Genomic DNA, 25,340 nt, shown 5'->3' with positions numbered 1-25,340 from the left:
TTTGCATAAAGATCTTCTTCCAGCAAATCAGATTGAAAAATTTGAAGTTCTGGCACATTACTAAGTTGAAAACCTATTGATCTTCATTTTCGCTTATATGTTGTTGTTCAGCATCATTATCTCTTGTTGGCTGGACGGACACAAATACTCTAGCTCTTATCTTATTCTCACAATTGAAGTCACTTAGTGGCATTTTAATCACCTCAAGACAAAATGGATTTGGTCTTCATTTGTTTGGAAATTTAAATGACTTCTCACATTTGCCACTTACCAACTTGCACTTGATTTTGAACTTTCTCTGCTCTCTCACTGTCCAACTGGCGAATCGCAGTCGAGCCAGGTCGGGCTCCAAAGTGGGTCCGACTAAAAAAATTTCGTTTTCATGCAACTGACCCCTGGAATGCTTCATGGACCTCAAACATACCTTTGGAATCGATCAGCACCATTTTTGGATCATAAAATTGCATTTTACATCCTTCAGGCAATTACGCCACAATTTTCGCATTTAATCGCGAAGACGTAATTTTCAAACCTGTCAAAACACCTTTTTGGAGCTCGCCATCTGACAGGCATGTACTTTGATATACAAGGATGATATCTACCAAACGGTTTCTCAAGATGAGTCTCGAGCGAAGAGATATTAATTTCCAAAAACGGCCAACTGGCTTTGTCGACACTGCGGACCTGATGAAGTCAATGTTCTGGCAACACATGATGCCTTTCTCAAAAATATCAAACGACCTCCGTAGGCTCTCAAATTTGGAACATAGGTACCTTTAAGTACATATTAAATCTTTGAATTATCAATTCGATCACCCGATTGACAGGATGCAAACAGCGCGCTCACCAAAACGGCTACATTAACTGATATAACACTGGAAGTGCGGATAACTGAATTTGATGGCAAAATGAGTCCTTTTGAAAACCGATCAAACGGATTGATAAAAGCTTGAAATTTGAAATGTAGCTCACCATTTACACCAACATTATCCCGGAACAAACATTCTGACATGACAATCACCAGGACATTTTTACACTTGTGCAAACCTCACAAACTACAAATGGATTTGTCTATGAAAATGGAGCAAACGGATTCGTTAGGACTTGAAATTTTGTAGGTTGACTCACATTTATGCATAGAATTGAATCCACTTTTAATTTCTTCATGATGATCAACAGGGCAAAAGATATAATCGCTCAAAGTAGGCTACTTAATAAAATTTGCACTTGTGCCTAGAATGCACTTTCAGCTCACCCCTCAAAACAGGTACTTGATAAACTTTTCCAAACTGAATTTTGAAAGTTGCAACACACTAAATAGGCCAAATGAAAGGTGTAGTACATGAATCCCGAGCCTTACCCTCTGAAAATCAACTAGCTCCATTTTACCCCCTTGCTAACTAGGTCATTCAAACTAACTCGTTTAGGTGCCTTTCTGACATATTGAGCAAAATTTTGAAATAGGCCTATAAACTCGACTCAGTTTTAATCAGTCCCAACAAATCCTCCATTCCAAATTTCTTCAAGATTTCCTTTATGTACTTGGATTGAGTAATGAAAATCTCATCTTTCATTTGTAGTATCTATAAACCTATAAAATACTTTATCTCACCGATTAGTGACATCTAAAATTCTTTGCACATTTCATTACCAAAGTTTTTGCATAGAGAATCATTTCCACAAAACACAATGTCATCAACAAATATGGCTAAGATCAGTATTCCATTGTCTTCATCATTCTTCATGTACATATTGTTGTTTTCACTTGTTCTTATAAAACCAATCTTGATCAAATAAGAGTGCAATCTCTCATACCATGCTCTAGGTGCTTTTTTCAAACCATATAAGGCCTTGTTCAATTTACATACCTGGTCTTTATTCTTGTCTTCAACAAATCCTTCAAGTTGTTCAATAAAAACTTCTTCTAATATACCATTCAAAAATGTAGATTTGACATCCATTTGATATACCTTGAAATTTTTGAAAGCAGCATATGCCAACAATGTTCTTACTCCTTCAAGTCTTGCTACAGGTGCAAAGGTCTCACCATAATCTATTCCTTCTTCTTGAGCATATCCTTTGCAAACTAGTCTTGCTTTATTTCAAACGACCTCACCTTTTTCATTTAGCTTGTTTTTGAAAATCCACTTTGTACCGATTACATTTTTGTCCTTCGGTCTTGGGACCAGTGTCCATGTGTCATTCTTCTTGATTTGATCAATCTCTTCTGTCATAGCATTTACACAATCTTCACTGTTAAATGCCTCTTTTACTATTCTCGGTTCAAATTCAGATATCACACATGTGTTCTGTCTTAGTTTGTTCCTTGTCATCACTGGATCATCCTTATCTCCTATAATTTGACTTGGTGCATGATTCTTTCTGACATATTTGGCTAATACAGGCTTGGTAGGCTCGGTATGATCTTCTTCATCACTTGGTAACTAGATATCCTCTTTATTTTCTTCAGTAACTCTCTCGGTAGGACTTGTCGGTTGAACATAGACAAATTCTTCATAATCTTCTGGTTCCTTGGAATTTCCTTCATCATTTCTTTCTGCAAATTCATCAATTTTCACATTTGCACTTTCTACTATTTTGTTAGATGATTTGATCAGACATTTAAATGCTTTGCTTCTAGAAGAATAACCTAGAAATGTTCCTTCTTCACTCTTCTAATCAAACTTTCCATTTCTGTCATCTTTGTGTACATAGCATCTACTTCCAAAGATTTTGAAGTAACTTACATTAGGTTTCTTATCATACCAGATTTCATATGGTGTCTTCAAAGTTCCTTTCTTCAATTGTACTCGGTTTAGGGTGTAAACTGTTGTGCTTATTGCTTCTCTCCAAAATGTTTGTGGCACTTTCTTTTCAATCATCAAGGTTCTGGCACAATCCACAATAGATCTATTTCTTCTCTCAGCTATCCCATTTTTCTATGGATTTCTCGGTGCAGAGACTTGTCTTTTTATACCATGATCATTGCATAATAAGTTGAATTCATCAGAGGTGAACTCTCCTCCTCTATCAGATCTAAGATATTTCAGTTGTCTACCTGTTTCATTTTCAACTCTTGCCTTGTACCATTTAAACATTTGAAAAGATTATGATTTTTCTTTTAAAAACATAACCGACATCATCCTTAAATAATCATCCACAAATAATATGAAATATTTGTCACCATAATAACTTTAAACTTTCATAGGACCACAAAGATCAGTATGCACAAGATCTAAAATCCCTTTAGAAGAGTAGGACTTACTTGTAAAGCTTCATCTTGTCATCTTACCCATCTAGCATCCTTGGCACATAGCATTCTTAGGTTTTTCCAAACTCAGTAGACCTCTTACTCAGAGCTTCTTACTTATTTTGATCAGATTATCAAAATTTACATGACAAAACCTTTTATGCCATAACCAAGTATCATCTGTCTTTGCATAAAGACACTTTTTCTGAGTTGAGCCAAGATGAAATGCGTTACCTTTTGTTTGAGTCCCGGTAGCTGCTGACTTTCCATGCTTGTCATGAACTTTGACAATCCCTTTCTGAAATTCTATTCGGTAACCTGTGTTGTTTAGTTGTGCTACACTCAACAAATTATATTTCAAACCTTCAACCCAATATACATCATTACATTTAGCATTGTCAAGAAGTGTTATGGATCCTTTACCTTTTACTGGACATGGTGCATCATTACCAAATTTTACATAACCTCCATCATAATCTTCTAATTTAACAAACTTGAGTTTATCACCTGTCATGTGATGTGAGCATCCATTATCTATGATCCAAGAATCATTAGTATTTATGTGAGATATTAAAGCTTTTTCTTCATACCTTTCTTCATCTGATCCATCTTTGATAGCCACATAAACTACTTCCTTTGTATCAGCTTCATCAGATTTATCATCATTGGATTCCTCATCGGCAATTAAGCATGACTTTCTATCTCTTCTTCTGAAGTCTCGGTGTCCTCTGTAATGATTATCTTTTTGTCTGTCATCTCGGTAATCTCTCTTTTCAGTAGAATCTTTGTTAGGACAGTTAGAAGCCATATGTCCTATCTTATCACAATTGAAACATTTCAAAGGTAGTTTTCCTTTATACTTACCTTTGCCTCTCAGTAACCTTTTGGCTAATAGTGCTTCAAACTCTTCTTGCTTTCTGATTTCCTCATACAGTTTGTGTACTTCTTCCATGTTCTTACGAAATCTTTCACTTGCTCAACTATGATTCCCTTTGGAATACTTACTCATTCTATCATTGTAATCATTAGATTCACCAAGATGAAAAGAACTAAATGCAAATTCAACTTTATTTACCAAAGACCCACTATTATCAAAATTACTTAACTCAAATGCATGTAGCTTACCGATAGTAGCATCTAAAGAAACTAGCATGTTAGGTACAGACCTCAATTCATTGATTGCAGAGACTCGGATTACATAAGCAGGTAGAAGAGTTCTCAATAACTTACTTGTGACATCCTTTTCTTCAATAGTTCCTCTTGCTCCTTTGATTTGATTGATAATTTCTTTTAGTCTTGTACTATACTGGGTTATGTTCTCTCCTTCATTCATCCTCATAGATTCAACTTGCCCTCTTAGACTATCCACTTTTGCTCTCTGAACATGTTCATCACCACCATACACAGATATGAGTTTGTCCCACATTGCTTTTGCATCACTGCAGCCTTCTAGATCATTAAACTATGAGTCGGTCAATGTTGATGATATTTCAATCATTGCTTGAGTGTGTTCTTGCTTCGCCTTTATCTCTTCCATAGTCAATGGATAGGTGCTCGATGTAATGAAATCATTCTCTAGATAATATGTTGCATATTCTCCAACTCCTGATAAGTGCAACTTCATCCTTTTCTGCCATGTAGAGAAACTAGACGTGTTCAGCTTCAGTGCATCCCTCTTATACATCTTTGGATCTTTTCCTCAAGTGCCTTTAAACTTTACTTCTGGAGTCCAAAGCTCTAATACCAATTGTTAAGCTCTAATACTAAATGTAAAGTATAGATGCCAAGCTAACAAGATGAGGGGGGGGGTGAATCATACAAACTTAAACTTCCATAAAATCAACAGATTCAACCTCGGTAGCCTTAATAGATATATGTAACCAAAACTGTAAAACATGCAAACTCATAAATAGATAACATCACAAGACATTTAACACCAGATTTAACGTGGAAACCCAATTAGGGAAAAACCACTGTGGGATTTCGGACCCACTAAGAAATATACTCTTCTAGAGTATGCTCGGTTAAAAGAAAATCCTGTTAAAGATTACAAACACATTGCTAGATATGACCCGGTTAAGGGATTTCTCTTAGATCTGTTAGGATCTTCACTTTTTTAGAAGTGACCTTGTCAAAGGATTTCAAACACTCAACTAGAATGCTACCTTGCTAGAGGGTTTTACAAATAAGACTGTTAAGTCCACTCGGTTAAGATATTTTCTATCACTTTACAAAATAACAGTAATAAGAATATATCTGCAACTTTACATCTAAAATGCTAAAGTAGATTCTTATTTGCTCAATACTTCCTAGTCATAGGACTTATCTTGTCCCTCTGCTGGGCTCTATACTTTGTTAATCAAACAGGTCTTCAAACTTCTGTGCTTGGTAATCACTATGTAGCATCCATGTGCTTACACTTTCCCACATGCATTGTTTATCAATAATTCCTTCTTTATAAAAAATTTGCTAACCGCTGAATCTCCTTGATCACATTTCCCATAATCAATCATAGCCATTAGATCTTCAATCTTGACTAGGTTCAATATATCCTTCGATCTGTAAAATGTTTTACTATGCCTAGGAACTTGCATTCCATTCTTGGAACTTGTGCTAGGGTATTGCGGTTCAATCTGAGCTGTAGATCTTCCTGTCGATCTTCCATTGCCATAGATTCTTAACAAACTTCATGCACGACATACCAATCATTTAATCAACTACAGCTCATCATCTTCCTTCATTAAATAACACTTTTATTCATCCAATGCATTTTGTTACTGCTCGGTTGTAACTCAGTAAATACTAAACTTCACTCGGTAGACATTTCGCCTTCATTAACTAATAGCGATAACCTTAGGGTTTACCGACTAGGTTCTTTGCTCGGTGACATAGTATAGTATTAACCTTACAATCAACAACATATGTAGGATATCAAAACAATCTAAATATCATGATCTCATAATTGTCTAACTCAGTAATAGTTGCCCATTGAATAACTTGTTTCTCCCCTTATTCATCACATTCTTTCTGTGTCTTTTACTGACATCTTTATACTCATCAAATCAATCTTCTCAAGATATGGCAACATCATACTGAATTAGAAAATCAATTTCTTGACATCAATGACAAAATAATGTTATTAAGATAGTAAACATCCTTAATCAGTTATATCCATAATCATCAACAACCTTCTCAATATCCTTATTGAAATGCCAACAATCTCTCATTGTAATTGGAATACCAACAACTAGAAACAATTCTACAGGCTTATAATGAAGCCAAAAAGGAAGTAGCCAATAGGGATAGTATTATTGCTAAACTACACAGTCAATTTGTAGGACAATACCAAGAAGGTGAATCCTCTACTCTGATGATTATAGCTTCTCCACCTATACCTCCACCTACTAGTCCTATTATTGAATTTCCTCCTTCTCCTATGCCTTCTAGTTTTCAACCAGCTGAGACCATTCAACATGAATTGGAGAAGTTAAAATAGGCTCAAGCCATGTTTGCAAATAAATATGAAGAGAAGGTAAAGGCCACAATTTTGAGTTTTGTTGATACAGTAGAAGCCCCCATTGTGCACACTAATATGAAAAGAATTCTGGATATTTGAGTGAGTTGAATGAGGACAAGGTTATTTTTGAGCTGATTTTGCTGATTTTGAATAAGTGGATGCCAAGAGAAGTGGATCTAGAACTTATGTGTGCATCCTATGATGAGGTAGGATCTGATGCCATTATTAAATCCACATGTGAGTTAGCAAAAGGCATGACCAAGCTAGCAGAAGGAAGAGCCAGTGTAGAGAGGAAGGCTAACTTATACATGAAGGAATATACTGAGCATAAATTTGAATTGTTTCCTGGGGGTTTTGTTAGCCCAAATCAGTTGAAAGACAAACAAGTATGGCTTGATGAGCTAGGAGCTAACTTGTCTTTAAGGGTAAATGAAATCATCAATAAAGATGACACATCTCTATTTGTTAAGATAATTCAAGAAATAGAAAAGATAAAGTCACACTATGGTAAGTTAAGAAAGTAAGAAACTCTTGGAAAAGGTTAGTTAAATTGAAGAAAAATATTGTTAGCTACGCATGGCCTGTCGATGACGTGTTACAGGAGTGGACCAAAAATTATGCGGTGCAAGAAGGGGAAATCTCAAAGCAGTTAGAAGATGTTGCAGTGGAACAACAAACTGAAAAGGTTGTTGAGACTGAAAAGGACTTGTAACTGCTTTTTGAAGGAAATTGTGGTTGTAACTAACCATCCTTAGGAATGTCCGAAGTTTGTTTTGCATCCATGTAGTTATAAATGGATACCAAGACTTAGAAATGGGGGATCACAAGAATTTTTTAAAGAAACTCTACAGAAAATATATCTCGGTTTTTTTTCTAGCTATTACAGAGAATACTTTGATTTATGTAAGATTTTTTCAAAATGAATATCAATATACAGATCAGAACCTTTCAAGCCTAAAACCTGTGTTGTCTTTTGATGTGCTTTCAGTAATTTACTGGTTTCATTTGAGTAGTCTAGGGTTATTCAACTGAAACACAATTGCAAGGCAATCTTTATGGATATGTTCTTAGCTTTTCTCTTCAGGAGAGGAATTAAATATGCATGAAACATCTCTGTCAGTAGATTATTTGTTTGAAACTTTGAATTTGATAAACAGTGTCTAGTTTAATAAGAAAAGAACTCTTATACATGTCAGGCATGTATAGGGTTAATAAAAGCCGAAGTAATGAGATGTATGGGGATGTTTAATTTTGGAATCCTTGCTTGATTTAGATGACTCTATAGCCTGGATAAGGCACTGGTATCAGTTATTGATTTCTTTCTATATCTCTTGGGGATCAATACTGAAAAATGAGCATAAGTTTTTCCTTTATTGTTTCAGTTTTATTAAGGTGATGAAGTCCATAGGTTTTTAGCATTGGTTTACTATGGATCTCAAATTCTAAAGTGTGAAAGTTTTCACAGAAGGTATACCCACCTGAGCTTTGGATAAGTTCGAAGTGTAGAAGTTTTTGTTGAAAACTTGTTATATGTTATTCTAGAGTTCTAATTTTCTTAGTGTCCTCTTCATAGGCAAACAAAGTTCATTATATTTCTTATAGGGAGGATAGAAGGGAATCAGATTTTGAGAACAAAACAACCATCATCATCAAATTGCAAATCTACAAGGTATACATTTCCATTATTTACATTTAAGCATTTGCAATTACTTTCTTTCATGGTTGATTCCTCAACCAGGGTTTGACTAAGGTAAACCCCTATCCACAACCCTTCCTCCCTTATTTTATGTGTGTAGGTTGCAAGTGCATGGCTGTAATTGTAGATTTAGGCTTCATTTTCAGAGATGGAAAAACCCTTTTTGACTCGCGGATTTTTCAGAGGACCAAGTGCAACTTCAACTTAGTCCCAATGAATTTTCTCCAAATTTGCAGGGTAGATCCATATCAGTCTAAATACCTCATATCTAAAGTTGCAGTGCGATCCTAAATCGGTAGCTCCTTATTTCACCCATTTGGTCTTCATTTTCTACATAGTCAACAAGTCAACTCTTCTACTTACAAAAGAGGGTAAATTGCATTGCACCCTTACAATTCACTTAGTATTCAGATCCTTATTCACTCTAGGGTTTGGATCCAGCGAATTCAACCCCTCTTTTGAATGTAAAGTATCTCCCAAGTGAAAATCATCCTAGTGGTTTCCTTTCTCTCTCTTAGGTGGGGAACCACTAGGGTTCAATTTTCCACTTTACATTTTGGTGAACCCGACGTCTTACACCATTAATTCTGATTTTTGTTTTCAAATCTGAGTGTACGCGATTTAAAATTTAAATTTTCATTTACAAGTTTTATTTTCTTGCAAATTTTAAAATTTTAGAGGTTAATTTCATTAAAACCCTAATTTTTAATTTCAAAATTGAGCTTGTCAATTGTTTAATTTGGATAAATTATTTCAGATCTAAGCACCTTTTCAATTTCATAATTCAAAATTTCATCTACAAGACAAATTTCACAAATAATTTCTAAAATTATGTGGTTAATTAAACAAACCCTAATTTTTAAATTTAAATTAATTTGTGCATTTCCCAATTTTTCAATTTCCAAATTCCAATCTTAGATCTATTTTCAAATTTAAATTTTAAAATTAAGTGGTTCTTTCTACAAGACCCAAATTTTGAATTTATTTTTCTTGTGGACAATATGAAATTTAAATTTTAAAAATTAAATGGTTAATTAAACAATCCCTAATTTTCAAGTTTAAATTAATCTTGTGCATTTCCCAATTTTTCAATTTCCAAATTTCAATCTTAGGGCTGATTTCAAATTTAAAATTAAGTGGTTTTTTTTTTTGCAAGGCCCTAGTTATATATTTACTCTCTTGTGGATAGTTTCAAATTTAAATTTTAAAAATTAAGAGGTTAATTAAAAGAGCCCTAATTTTCAAATTTAAATTAATTCCTTCAATTTTAAATTTTAAAATTAAGAGGTTAATTAAAAGAGCCCTAATTTTTAAATTTAAATTAATTCCTTCAATTTCAAATTTAAAAATTAAGAGGTTATTTCCACAGGGTCCTTATTTTAAAAATTCAATCTCTTTTGGATAATTTTAAATTTTAAATTAAGAGGTTATTTTTTTAAAATAATTCTAATTTTAAATTTCAATTTCCTAGGAGGTTGCATTATTGCTCTTTATTCTTTCAATCAATTTGTTCATTTAATTGAATAATCATTTTTCCTAGAATTTTGAATTATTCAATTATTTTGGAAGTTTCAAATTTCATAATTTCAAATTTGCAATTCAAATTCCATTTTCCCTCCTTTATTCAATTTTCTATGCATGTATGGGGTCAACATTATTATGGTTAAATGACATATAATTTTCTTGTTTGATCATAAGTGCATATGGAGTTCTTATCTTGTTTTGCTAATTCAATTTCAAGTTACATTAAATACATTCATGATGTTCCCTTTCATGCATATGATGATAATTTAGTTCTCCCTTTCATTCATACCTATGATTTACCCTCTCCCAAAATTGATCTCCTTAATGAGAGCACATTGGTACAAAAAGGGAATATGGACACTTCTTTCAAAGATCTCCCTCCTAAAGATGAATCTTTGGAAAATTGTGTTCCTTCTTCTCCTAAAAAGTATCTCCCTCGTAAGGATTATTTGGTGCAAGAGGATGATATTATGTCTACTTATCCTAGTGATACCATACCTTCTATTCATGATCTTCCCCCTAGAGATGAAGTATTCATTACATATGATAGTCCCTTTCCTAATCACAGAGATGTCTTAGAGCAAGAGGATGAAATTATTTGCAATTTCCTTGATTCTCTTCTTTCTCAAGATCTATCCTTGGAGAAAAAAGAACCTACTCAATTCAATACCATTCATGCTTCTAGTTATGAGAAGCCTAGACCTAAAAAACCTCCTAATATCCTACATGTTGCAAAATACATATGTGAAAGAACTAATATGGAAGGGGAACTAGAGGAAAAATATGGTTTTGAACTACATCTCTCATTTAATGTTGGCATAAAAAAGAAAGATCCCAATATTATTTTTGCCTCCCTTCCTTCCCCCCCTCATTCTACGAAACATGTTGATAGGGAACCTAATCTTGTGAAAAAGCTTCATGATATCTTAGCTAAGATTTCCCTTTGGGATTTAATTCAAACTTCACCTTCATATCATAAGTTGATCCAAGAAGCCTTACAAAGGGTGGTTCCTCATCCTTCTTCTAAACCAAATGATATCGCATTCTCACAAGATGAATTTCCTTCTATAGAGATTAAAAATAGAGATGATCCCCTTATGATTACTTCTTTCATTTATGAACAAAAGATAAGAGGTACTTTAGTTGATAATGGGTCGGCTCTTAACATTTGTTGTGTTGACTTATTAGATAAGATAAATTGTGATTATTCTTCTATTCAACCTGATCATCTTAGTATGCATGGCTTTGATAATGTTCCTAGAGAGTCACTTGGTATAGTCATATTACCTATTAAAGTAGGGCCTATGACTTTTCCTATTCCTATTCATGTCATGTTGAACCATCATAATTATAACCTTCTTCGAGGTAGACCATGGATTCATTCTATGAAAGAAGTCCCTTCTACCCTTCATCGCACAATCAAATTCATATATAACAATGAGCTTCACTAAATAAAGGTTTATTCTAGTCCTTATAATTTCACTTATGATGAAGTGGTATATATTCCCCCCTTTAGTATTATGATTCCTTCAGCAACACCACCTCCTATCAATGATGCTTCTAAAAAAAATAATTGGGGTACAAGAGACTTTACACCCTCCTCCAATGGATACAAGACCCCTCCATCTAATATTGAAGCCTCCGCAAAGCCTCTTGTATCTTTTATCCAAGCTTCTAAACCAATTTCCAATTCTCCTTCTAACACATGCCTTGATAGGAGAAAATACAATGGACGAGTTCTAAGATGTGTGCAACAAAGTCTTTAAAGTCATGAGAAATCACACTTTCCTTTGTCAACATATTCTTCTCCATTGTCTTGTAAAACCACATCTTCTCATTCTAATTTTGAGTTACAAAAAGAAAATGTGTTGACTAATCTTCTAAATTCCAACTTAATATCTCCTCTTCATCCTAAATATAGAAGAAAACATAAACAACATTCTCAAAATTCTTCTTTTTGTAAATATCATCAAACCCATGGCCATTCTACTAATGAGTGTCAAGCATTGAAAACACAAATACAACATTACATTGATTCAGGCATGTTAAAAATATCATCTGACAATGGATGACATTTCATTCAAGTTCCTATTATGTTGTTCCTTACTATGTGACATAGTTAGCCTACCTATTGGGGGCTCCTTGTCATTCATGGTGGTACAATTTTAGGTGCAATAATACTTAGTGAGCAATGTAATAGTCTATTTATTCTTGTCTCTATGCTTGGGGGGCAAGAACATTCCCTTTCCTCTTTCTAAGGTTTCACTATTTTCTTTATGGAGTAAATTCTTCATAAACTTGATGTCCTTTCTTGCATGGAGTTTTCCTTCACATGGGCACATGTTTGTTCCATCAATGGGATCTTCTCCTTGCTTGAAATGGTACATCTATTATGAACAATCTCTCCTCATAGAACTTTTATGAATCTTCTTCTTTCTCTCTCTTTGCAAACTATCTCTTCTATTGCGTTATTCATAGCTTGATGTTCTTTCTTGAATGGAGTTATCCTTCATGCAAGCACATGTATGTTCCTTGGTTAGGATGTATTCCTTGCTTGAAATGGTATGTCTCTTATGAGTAGTCTCTCTCTAGAAGTTGTGTAATTCTTCTCATTGTCCTACACTTGGGGGTCAATGATCTCTCTCCCTCTCTCTTTCTCTAAGGATCCACTCTTTCCTATGTCATGGATGGTGTGAGTTTTATTACTTGATGTCATTCCTTGTGTGGAATTGTTGTTGTTCACTCAAAGGTGCTCTCTTATACAAGAGGTGTAATTCCTTGACTGCAATCTATTTCACACTTGGTAATGTACATCTATAATAAATTCATCCATCCCCATTGGGATAAAAGTGAGTCATCCTTCATCAAGAATCCCTTTCACTTAGCAATAGGAGGAAGGATTTAATTCTTGGTATCTTCTTTTCTTTATTCTATAAGATGTTATATTTGTCTAAAAGAACTCCTCTTGGATGTAGATGTCTTTTGAACAAAGATCTCTTCTTCTCCAAGGATCTCCTTTGCACTTACAACAATACATCTCTTTTCAACTATCTTATCCTTTCTTGATGAGTATTCCCTCTCTTGCTTGGGTCTATGGCATTATTGCATAATGGATATCTTCTTTGTGATGAAGATAGGTATCCTTGTTCTACTTTCCTTAAGATATCAACATTAAACTATGTTGACATCTTAAGGGGGGGCACTCACACTGATCCCTTTGTATTATATTTTTCCTGTGCATTGTATGTTATACAGTGGGTCATCATCAAAATGAGATGTTGCCACATTTTCCTTATATAGTGGGTCATTCTCAAAAGAAGATGTCGCCACTTTTCTCTTATACAGTGGGTCATTGTCAAAATCAAAGGGAATCCTCTTAGAGTGAGATGTCACCACTTTTCCTTTATGTGGTGGGTCATTCTCAAAACTAGAGGGTAGCCTCTTAGAGTGAGATGTTGCCACTTTTCTCTTATATAGTGGGTCATTCTTGGAACTATAGGGAAGCCTCTTAGAGCGATATGTCACCACTTTCTTGACATTTGTACTATACATCTTATACAGGTTGTAACATACTCGGGCATAGACTCCTATGAGGTGCTTTGAACCTCACTTGCACACATGTGTATGAGGTTGAGTGGAACTAAAGATGTTCTCACTCTCCTCCCTTACATGGATCACCTAGACAGAATCTAGGGGCTAGTTTTCCATGTCCTTTTTTCTCCATGGATCACCTTGATCTAGGGGCGAGATGTCCATGGTTCATTTTGTTTGCCTTTCTTCTCATGGATCACCAAAGTATGTATTCTTGTTCTCTCTCTTCTTCCTCTCATGAACTCATATTTTTACTATTGATGGTTCATGGATGATGTCAACTTTTCTATTATATGTGATTATATGTGTTCATGAGATGGTATTTTACATTTCAATAATGATATTAGTTGATTGAGACATTTTTCATATCAAGGTCTCTTAGGCTATTTTACTTGAGGTCTTAAAATATCATCTTTTGTCGCATGCCTTTTTATGTGCACCTGCATATGTTTGAGTGAGTTAAGATCCTAAGATTGGGGGCTTGGTTCCTTGAGATTAGTGATGTCTTATACTCCTTGTGATCTTGCTCCATATCTCTCATCTTTATCTCTCTCTTTCTTCTACTTTACCGACAGTATTGGTGTAAGCCATACTCCCGCTAAAGTGGATGCTAAATGTAGCATCATAAAATTGTGATCCTTGCAATTTTGACCATGTTTTAGGCCCTCACCTTGGCGACTACATCTCCCTACTCAATTGGGACCCCTTTTTGTATCATTCTTCCAAATCTCCTCCCATTTCAGCCCTTGTGTCACCCTATGACCCTGTCCAGGCCCCAAAATAGGGTAGGATAGGGGTGCAGCTCCCCTGTCCCCCTAGGACAAGGGCGTGGTGCCCCTTTCCTCCCTCTTTGGGTGGCCCTAAATCGGTCCATCTAACCCTTGGACCCAATTTTATCTTCAAGATTTAATCTCCCCTATGTCAACCTTTGATGAGATGAAAATTATCCTCCTAGGCAAATATAAAATGGGATTTCATCCTCTCATTTGCATAAGAAGAAATTAGATAAGCGAAGATAAGTGAAAATCGGGTAAACGCGTGGAAGGTCTCCATCATCATCATCAAGCATTCAAGAGTCTTCAAGCATCCATCAAGTCTTCTTCTTCACGTGGCTTCTTCATTCATTCATTGAAGCAACAATACAATATTCATTTGTAAGCATGCATGTGTGTTAGGGTTTTGTCATGTTACATGCCATTTCATGCAACACTTCTGATTACATTCAAGGAACAAAGCAACCATCATCATCAAATTGCATATCTACAAGGTATATATTTACATTATTTACATTTAAGAATTTGCAATTACTTTCTTTCAAGGTTGATTCCTCAATCGGGGTTTGACTAAGGTAAACCCCTATCCACAATCCTTCTTCCCTTATTTTTTGTGTATAGGTTGCAGGTGCACGACTATAATTTCATATTAAGGCTTAATTTTCAAAGATGGGAAAACCCTTTTCAACTCATGGATTTTTTCAGAGGACCAGGTGCAACTTCAACTTAGTCCTGAAGACTTTTCTCCAAATTTGTAGGGAAGATCCATATCAATCTAAATACCTCAGATTCAAATTTATAGCGCAATCTCGAATCGGTAGCTCCTTATTTCACCCATTTTGTCTTCATTTTCTGCATAGTCAACAAGTCAAGTCATCTACTTACAAAAGAGGGTAAATTGCATTGCACCCTTGCAATTCACTTAGTATTCAAATCCTTATTCACTCTAAGGTTTGGATCTAGTGAATTCAACCCCTCTTTTCAATATAAAGTATCTCCCAATTGAAAATCATCCTAGTGGTTTCATTTCTCTCTCCTAGGTGGGGAACCACTAGGGTTCAATTTTCCACTTTACAATAAGAAAGGTCCGCATAGTTTCATTGGTAAAATAATTTTTTTTAGGAAATTTATTCCTGATATTGCTGATTTATTAAGTCAACTAGCTTCTATGTTGAGAAAGGATGTGACTTTCAGCTGGACTAGAGATGGTAAAAGGATTTTTGAGCATATTAAGGAAGTATTGGTAGTTGCACCTACCCTTCTAAATCCTAATTTTTTTAAGGATTTTATTTTATATTCTTATGGTGATATTGATTCTATTTCTGCTATGTTGGTACAACATCATGATGAAGTTTTTGAGAAGCTTGTGGCATTTATCAGTTAGGGACTCAAAGATTATGAGTTGAGGTATACCTTTGTAGAGAAGAATGTGCTTGTTGTCATAAGGAGTTTAAAGAAATTTAAGAACATGTTGTCTAATAATAGGATTAATCAGATGGTGGCTCACCCAAGTGTGAAGGAATTTCTATTAAGGATTTGAGTGATAAAAGAGCAAGTTGGGTGACCAAAGTAATGGAGTACGATATGGACATTAAGGTCACCAAGCTTGTTAGAGGAAAAGGACTATGTGAGCAGCTCACTGATGGTATAGGTAGCAGTGAAAGAAATGAATCATAAGTTGTCTTAGTGCTACAAGATGAAGATAAATTTGCATAATCAACCTCTATTACTAGTTGGGTGCAACAAATGGTTTACTTTTTGCAAACTGGTGAGTATCCACTGGGTTTGGATAAGACAAAGAGAAGATACTACAGGTTCCAGTCTATTCCTTATACTTTGTTGAAAGGTATCCTATTCAGGAAATATTTTAATGGTATTTTACTAAGATTTACAGATGCTGACCAAGTGGATAAGGTGTTCCATGAGTTTCATCAGGGGTCAACTGGAGGTCATTTCTCACCAATAGAAACAACTCTTAAGGTGATGAAGGGTGGATATTATTGGGCCAATTTATTTAAAGATGCACACATGTGGGTCGGGAAGTGCAAGGAATGTGCTCTATTTTCTGAAAAGGAGAAGTTGGCAGCCTTACCTTTGAAGCCAATTCAAGTTGAACAACCTTTTATGAAGTGGGGATTAGATTTTATTGGAGTTATAAATGCCCCATCTAGTGCTATCCATAAGTGGGTTCATACAGCCACTGATTATTTCACTAAGTGGACTGAAGCTGTATCACTCAAGGAGGCCAATGATTTTGTTGTACTCAACTTTTATGAGGATCTGATTGCCAGATTTGGAGTCCCAGAATCTATTGTTTCAGTCAATGCCCTTTCTTTTGTGGGTACAAGAATTTTTGACTGGGCTATCGAAAATGGGATTTGTCTCAATACTTCCTCTAGCTACTATCCACAAGCAAAAGGCCAAGCAGAATCCACAAATAAGAACTTAATTAGAATAATTAAGAAGACTATGGAAGGTAATCAGGGGACCTAACATACATAGTTGAAATCAACCTTGTGGGCAAATAGGAGAACTCCTAAAAGAGCTACAAGACATTCACCTTTCAATTTGATTTATAGTAAAGAAGCTAAATTACATATCTCAATTGAATTACCAATATTAGATTTGGCTAACCAGCTTTATATGTTAGAGGAGGAAACAATGACTATGAGATTAGCTTAGCTGGTGGAGCTAGAAGAAGTAAGAACAAAGGCTTTCAGGAAGATGGAGCATCATCAAGGCCAAATGAAGCAATCATTTGATAAGAGAGCATCTCCAAGAGTATTCCAGGAGGATGACATAGTGCTAAAATGGGATGAATTGAAGAGAAAACCTAAGAAGCAATCCAAGTTTGATGTTTTTTTGAGTGGGCCCTATATTGCTTTAGAATGTAAGTAGCAAAATGTTTTTCATCTATCAAGATTGGATGGTGAAATAGAGCCAATCCTAGTCAATGGGATTCACCTCAAGCATTTCTTTTGAGGTATGTCTAAAGTTTTGATGTTAATAAGTGCTTATGCACAATAGTTTAGTTGCAATTTTCTTTTCCTAAGTGCTTTGCACATGGTTCTGTAGGAGTAATAAGTTGTTACTACTATAATGCATTATAGTTATAGGGAGGAAGATATTCATCATATGAAACAATGAATTTGTACATTCATTGTCACACATAACAAATATCTCCTTCATATAAATGTAATAAATTACAACAATATGCAGTGAATAAGAAGGTGTTTTGTTGTTAGCCTACTAATACATCAATGACACATATGTAATTCATGACAGTGATGTGGTTAGTTCACTATCACAAATCATACACCTATACTCAATTTATTAGCAGGAAAGGGCGAGTTACAACAATACTGTGAAATGATTTTTATGAGGTTTTGTCAAGTTTACTAAGTGACTCTGTATCCAATAGATTGCTTAGCCAGCTGGTTTGAATGTCTAGCAGGTAGACATATAGTAGATATTGCGAGAAATGTTACCTAATTTTGATACTAGCTTAATCAGGTAGAGCTATCCTAATTTTCAAATAAATAAAAGGTACATTTTATCTCTGTTATATTACACCCATGTGCATAAGAAAGAATTGAAGACTATTCTAACATATTGCATTGTGCAAATGTATGTAACATAAAAAGATATTTACTTTCCCAAACTCAATGGAAGATCTTGGAGGAGTAGGAAGCGGCAATGGGAGAATTCAAAATTCAAATTCTCTGCAAGGCGGGAATTCTGGTTCCAATGGTGGGAGCGGCCAGAATGAAGGAGTTGGCCCCATGGGAGAGAAGGACAAGCCTCCGGACATTCTAAAGGTTGTTGACATTCCGTAGACTGGTGGTACTCTGCTAGAGAAGAAAGAGGGTTTCGGGTTTTGGGGGGAGGGGTCCAATGGGGGGCCCAACCCATGTGAAGAGACCTTGGAGATTAGAAAAGAACCTAGAAAATGGTCATCCCTTTTTGGAACAAAACCATCTGGCAAATCCTCTTTACCTCCTATCAAGAATATTTCTGATCCTTTCGGTGGAAAGTTTGCTATCTCTATTCCTGATCTGGTTCTGGATCATAATATAAATAGTATGTCAAACTCCTTGGTAGGCAAATTTATGGGTTCGCATCCAAACATCAAAGTTGTTAGGGCTTATGTCAAACAAAAATGGGCTCTGAAGGGTAATGTTGAAATCTTGGCTTTTCCTAAAGGCCGCCTGTCTTTTACTTTTTCATGTGAAGAAGATAAATTAAGGATACTTTGTGGAAGTCCCTGGATGGTAGGAAAGATAGCTTTGGTTCTTTGGAAATGGCATCTGAATCTGAACATGAACGACTCTCTTCTGGCACAAGTCCCAGTATGGGTGAAGTTACCAGGTTTGCCTCTTGAATATTGGGCAGAAAGCATCTTCTCAGGAATTGCAAGCTCCTTTGGTGAACTCCTCTTTATAGACCCAGTCATAGCTTCAAAAAGGAGACTCACTCATGCTAGGTTTTGTGTAGGGATAGCCCATGATGCAGATATGCCGGAATAGATAGATCTAGTGTCAAAGTTGGGAACATGGAAATAACAAATTGAATATGAATCTATCCCCTTTGACTACTTCCATTGCAAAAAAGTAGGTCACTGGGAAAAATCCTATCCAATCAAGTTGAAAGTAGAGCCCAAGCAGACTAAACCCCAGGTTGAAAGTAAAAAGGCTCCAGAAAAAATGGTATGGCAAGTTAAAAACTCAAAGAATAAGGAAGCTGACTATAATTGTTTTGAACCATTGGGGGAAAATAAGGAAGTGTCCTCAACTTCTATCTCCAATCCTCCAACCCAAGAAGTATTGAGAAATGAGGCTACCAAAGTAAACATATCTGTTACAGAGCATATTCGAATAGAGGAACTAAAAGAACGGACTAAATCTTCAAATGATATAGTTGAAGTGGTAGCTGACACTTATGCGGGTAAGGAAATGCAAAAGATAGAGGATCAACCTGAGGAAGGGGAGATCCCTGGCTCCCAAGAAGAGAAAACTGACTCTTCACCGCTCATGACAAATTTTGAAATGCAAGAAGCCCAAAAATGTGCAATACTGGGTATCAACCTTTCAGATTCAGACCAAAATTCAAAAACTATAAATAGTGATTTAAATGGTTCTAGAATCCCTAACTGGGGTAATGAAGATGAAATTTCCAGAATCCTCAGTAACCTGGAAGCGGTTCTAGAGAAAGAAGCTGACTGGAAAATACCAAAAAACAAGAATAAGAAAGGAACCACTCCCTTAGCTTCTCAACTAAGGAAATCTAGCAGAATAGCTCAAGTTGATGTTGGGTATATCTCCTCTTCCCTAGGTTGACCCTCTAACCATAAAGTTAGAGACAATGAGGCCAGTAAGAACATTGCAGATGGGACCCAGAAGACTCTTAACGAGTTAGGAATCAGTAAGTAACTATGAAGATTATCTCTTGGAATATTAGGGGACTTAATAATCCTCATAAACATGATATCATTAGGAATATGATAAGGGATAGTAAACCTGATGTTTTTCTTATTCAAGAGACCAAAATGAGTAGAGAAAAAGTTGAATCTTTGAAGTTTTTCAAAAATGGTAATATTAGTGGTGGTAGCCCGGAAGGTGCTTCAGGAGGCATAGCTACCATTTGGAACCTTAATAGTGTCAAAGGCCATGTTCTTCTTCAGGAAATTTTTTTCTCTTGCATTATATTTGAGCATTTAAAAGATGGAACTTCATGGGTCCTCACTAACATTTATGCTCCCAATACCTTGAAAGCTAGAAATTCCTTCTGAAAAAAACTTATAGAAGTTAGGGATAGCTTCAAAAATCTTAGCTGGCTAGTCATGGGAGACTTTAATACTCCTTTGAGAGGAGGAAAAATTTGGAGGAATCCCCTCTCAGTTGGAAAGTAGGCTGGCCCTAATGGACTTTATTAACACTCAGGCTCTCAATGATGTGGAGATACAGGGTTGTAATTACACATGGACTAATAGGAGAACTAACAATGATCTTATCCAAGTTCACCTTGACAAGAATCTCATCTCAGATGACTAGTATAGATATTATTTTTGTTCTCTATTTTCCCACATCCAGATTGGGTCATATCATTTTCCTATCACCTTCATTGCTGACCCAATTAATAGAAGGAGACACTTTCCTTTCAGATTTGAAAAAATGTGGACTCATCACCCAGATATCACCCGTAATATTCAAAAATGGTGGAGTATCCAAGTTGAGGCAACTACTATGTACAGAGTTGTAAAGAAACTTAAAAGTGTAAAGGACAATATAAGACTCTAGAATAAATCCATCTTTGGGAATATCTTTGAGGCTAAAGGTAAAGTTCAGGATGACATTAAAAAAATACAGGCCCAAATTCAGAAGGATGGTTTCAGTACTGTGTCCATTGCTGATGAAAATGAGACTCTTAAAAAATACCATGAAATCATTTCTAAAGAGGAAACTTTCTAGAAGCAAAGATCGAGATGCATCTGGCTAAAGGAAGGAGATAGGAATACAATATTTTTTCATATGTTGACTATCAAGCATAAAGCAGCTAATAGGATAACCAAACTAATTGTGGATAATGGGGAGCTGGTCAAGGAGGAAGAAGTAAGGAATGAAGCTAAAAGGTACTTTTCGGATCTTCTTAGGAGGGATCACAGATTGGATGTTGATGCTCAATCTTCTTTCCTTCAAAATATTCCCTATCTCATTGATGAACACATGAATGTCTCCCTTTCTTCCATTCCTTCGATCTTGGAAATCAAAAATGTTGTTTTTTCCTTTGATGGTAACAAAGCTCTTGGTCCAAATGGTTTCCCCATGTTCTTTTTCCAAGATTTGTAGGACATAGTCGGGAAAGATGTGTCCAATGAGGTCAAGGAATTTTTTGAGGCTAGAAGACTTTTGAAAGAAATCAATGGTACTTGTGTCAACTTGAATTTCATCCTCAAAATATTACCTGCAATAAGTTAGTTTCACAAAATACAAATGGAAATGCTACAGGAAATCCAAAGTCAACCAATGAAACCACATGAAATACATTTTAAAATAAAACATTATTTTTACCTTCATGGTTTATGTCTCATTGTGTCCTAACTCCACTATTCCTGGTTGCAGATGGCGTGCTCTCAGACAATGCACTGATAGCTTCCAAGATGGCATATGAAGAATGGACTGATAACTTGTAGTTAACTGATACAATGATTGTGCTATATGATTATGCTATTACTATTTCCTATTTGCTTCAAGATTAAAACTCATAGATGCATATGATTAATTTGAAGACTAACTCTCTCTCAACTGAAGCTCTTGATTTTATAGACCTTGAGAGGATTAGATGATGTGGCTCAGATCAACAGTCCTAATCAGATCTGTATATTTGAATGGCTATGAGTAAGGGTGAAGGTTGAGAGAAAGGGGGAAGGAGAAGACAAGTGTCACTCATCTCACCTTGACTGGGTTGCTGATTGAGAGAGTTTAGGGATGGTTGGAGAAAATTTAGGTATGATAGGACAAGTGGAGTCAAGTCCTTCCTAAGATGTAGAGGGTGTTGGAGAGAATATAGGAAATGGTTATGAAATATGCGTACGTACACAATTTTCATTAAGTTTTGGTAGTTGAATATTGTTAGGCCCAATATGGAAAGCTAATGTACTGAGAGGGGAAGGGTGAATCAGTACTTCAAAACTTTTCTTCAACAATAACTTTACTATTAAGCATAAACTGAATAGTGTTGTAACATAATATAATTCTAAAACAAATAAATAACAATCTTACATGATTCACTCCATAACACATATATTTTGGTTACATAGAAACTCTTGGTTAGAGAGAAAAGCTGTGGTGGGGATGACACCCACAACTTCACTACTGCAATAATAAAGGGTGCTCGGTTAGAGCTACATGTTTAGCTATTTCTGATAGCTTACCCTGTTAGGAGTATCAAGATCTGTTAGATCTACCTTGCTAAAGGATTTTACAACACTTATTCTAAATGTTGCACCTGGTTAGAAGCTTTACAATTTATAGACTTAGTTAGAGTCTTTTACCCTGTTCGAGGTTTTTCTTACAACTCAAAATATTACAATCAAATCTTTACAAAATATCTGCAACTTTACATCTAGAATGTTATAGCAGATTCTATGTGCTCAAAATGATATTACCTTGCTTATAGAATACCTCGCTAATCCATATATTAACTCGGTAAACCCTTCTATTTACTCTGTTCCTTGACTGTTCTCTGAAATCCCTCTCGGTGACCTCTATGTTTCTCTGTCAACTATAACAGTCATAACACTATAATTTCTCATGATTTTCCTACTTCATACACACATGCACTCACATATGCATATATGTCTAATCCTGAATTCATGTTGTATAAATAGATCTCTTACATCAGTGATTTGGTTCATGCTTCGATCTTACAAACATGATTTCTCGAATGAATATCCATGTAAAATATTTCATTGGTTAGATGACCTCAAAATCATACACAATCTTTAAGTGCAATTTTCAATGTGATAACGGTTACTTGTTCCTCGATCTTTGTAACATGTTTCCCATATATGTCCAGGTTTAGTGAATCTGGTAACACGTTTCACTCGGTGTGTGTTCACTCGGTATATCATTCTTGTTGCTCAGTAGACATAGAGTGTTACACGGTAGATAGCTCGGCGTACACCAAGCTCTGAGACTAGTTTCTTCTATAACCAACTAGACTATGCTTACTGACTACTCTATGCTTATCGACTGAATGATTTGGTAGTAGTAACTAACTAGAATATATAGAATAACTTTGAACATAAGACTAATGGCAATCTTAGTAAGTAGTAACAATCTCCCCTTTTGACATTAGTTGAGATGTTTGACAAAACTACTTTCAAAGTTATAACTCAAAAATCTATATACTTGCAAAATTTGACTAAACTGACAATATATACATTTGTCAATGAAATAGTATATTCAGATATACTCCCCTTATCAATATATTGTACATAACTCTGATTTTGCATGCTCGATGATCAATGTTCTATGTGTTGCTCTTGTTCTTTGCTCTTTGATTACTGCTCGGTGATTACTATTCTATTTACTACTCTTGGATACTCTGCTTGGTATACTTCCCCTGTATACTTTGATACTATACTCCCCCTTTTTGACAAATATCAAAATTTAGTTACCATTTGGTGGAGGCAACTGGTCAAAAATGGATTTATACTTTGTCTTTGTATCGGTGAGTGTGACAGAGAGGGCATCCTTTACACTGTCCATTAAAGAATTATGTGCTTGAATATCAGCTAATAGGGAAATTAAGCCATCTAATGTGCTTCCCTCTTGTGTAGTAGATAGGTAGGTGGCTTGGTTGATCTGTTCTTGGATAGAGGACAAGTGTGGAATGAATAAGGTTTGAAGAGTCATAATGTCCATCATTATTTTATGCTCTTCATTCTTGAGTTCCAATTGTTGAGCCATGTGCTTTTGTAATGTTGTATAAAAATTTCGAACAGAATTTGGCTCGGTGGTCAACTTATTTGAGAGATCGGTGATCTCTTTCTCAATTGCTTTTGTTTTATTTTTGATATCTTTAATGAATAAAGAGAATGTACAGAGTTTCTGAAATAAATAAAGAATGTGCTTGAGTTGAGGGGACAACTCAGGAATAAATTTGGCAAGTTTAACTTTGCCAATAGCAATAGCTTTCTGTACCTCTTCAATCATTTTTGCAATGAGCTCTTTGTCCTTTAACTTGCTCAAATATTCAGATGCATCTACTACAGATGTCTATATCTAATTTAGGAGTTCATCCAGTTGAATATGGATGGCTGCATCGGTTGACACTGTAGCTGCAGGTAGCATATCTGTTAATAGTGTCTTTACCTTCTGAAGTACTTTATTTTTCTTTTGTATGGCCATTTGTTTTCCTATTCGGCCTTTGCTTTGCATAGTTCACTGAATTCAATGAGTGCTTGCCCTTTTAATTTTGATATGTCTACATTTGGCAACACTATTGGTTTTGATAAATCTACCTTGAAACTATGCTTCTTCATTTTCTTTTCTTTAGATTTGGCCGGTTGAACCAATACAATAGCTTGGGAGGCTTGTGGATCCTCAGTAGGTTGCTCAGTGGAGGCAACACTTTTGTCTGTTTCTTTAGCCTTTGCTGAGTCCTTCGGTGGTTCAGTGCTCAGGGTCTCAGTTGTAACATTTTCAGTGTTAGGAGGATTCTAAGAGGTCTATTCCCTAGTGGCCTAAGGAGTAGCTTCTCCTTCTATAGACTTGTGAACCTTTGCACCTTGTTTAGTATCTTAAGAGGCCTCAGTTGCAACAGACTGAGTAATCGGAGGATAGGGTTGAACTTGTTCCAAAACTGACTCACTAGATACCAGTTTTGCATATGCATTCCCTTCGATCATTTCCTATTCAGGTGCCTCGGTGTCCATGATATCTTCATCAATTTTTATGGTGTTAGTAGGGTGTTTCTCGGTGATATCAAGATCTTGCTTGGTGACATCAACTATTTCAACTTTACCTTGCTCACCAATAGTCTTGATTCAAAAGATTTCTTGCCACTTTTCTTTTGTCTCATTCTCCACTTCAATATACAAGCCATTCATCAATTTTAAGGCTCTTTGTTTGATGAGGAAATTTGTGTGGTAGGTTTTCAAATTTTCACCAACATGTCTAGAAAGAGATGTACCAGACTTCTTTCTCTAATATGTTTTTCCGAGTCCATTGCATATTTCCACCTGTTATCAATATGCAAATATAATTCTTTTGGAAGAGAGTTAGATACTTCCAATGGGACCAATCGGAATTTTAGAAGTGTGCAAATGACAACTTCTTCTATTTGTCTCTTTTCATCATCAGATCTGGTTTCATACTTGACAAATCTGAATGATCCAAATCCAACATATTGCTTTAGACTAGCACAAAAGTTTTCAACACTATGTACATTTTCTTTTGTACTCTTAACAATCTGAAATTTGTTAGC

Source organism: Cryptomeria japonica, chromosome 3 (genome assembly GCF_030272615.1).
Source record: "Cryptomeria japonica chromosome 3, Sugi_1.0, whole genome shotgun sequence".
Classification (NCBI taxonomy): Eukaryota; Viridiplantae; Streptophyta; class Pinopsida; order Cupressales; family Cupressaceae; genus Cryptomeria; species Cryptomeria japonica.
This window is presented reverse-complemented; position numbering follows the sequence as displayed.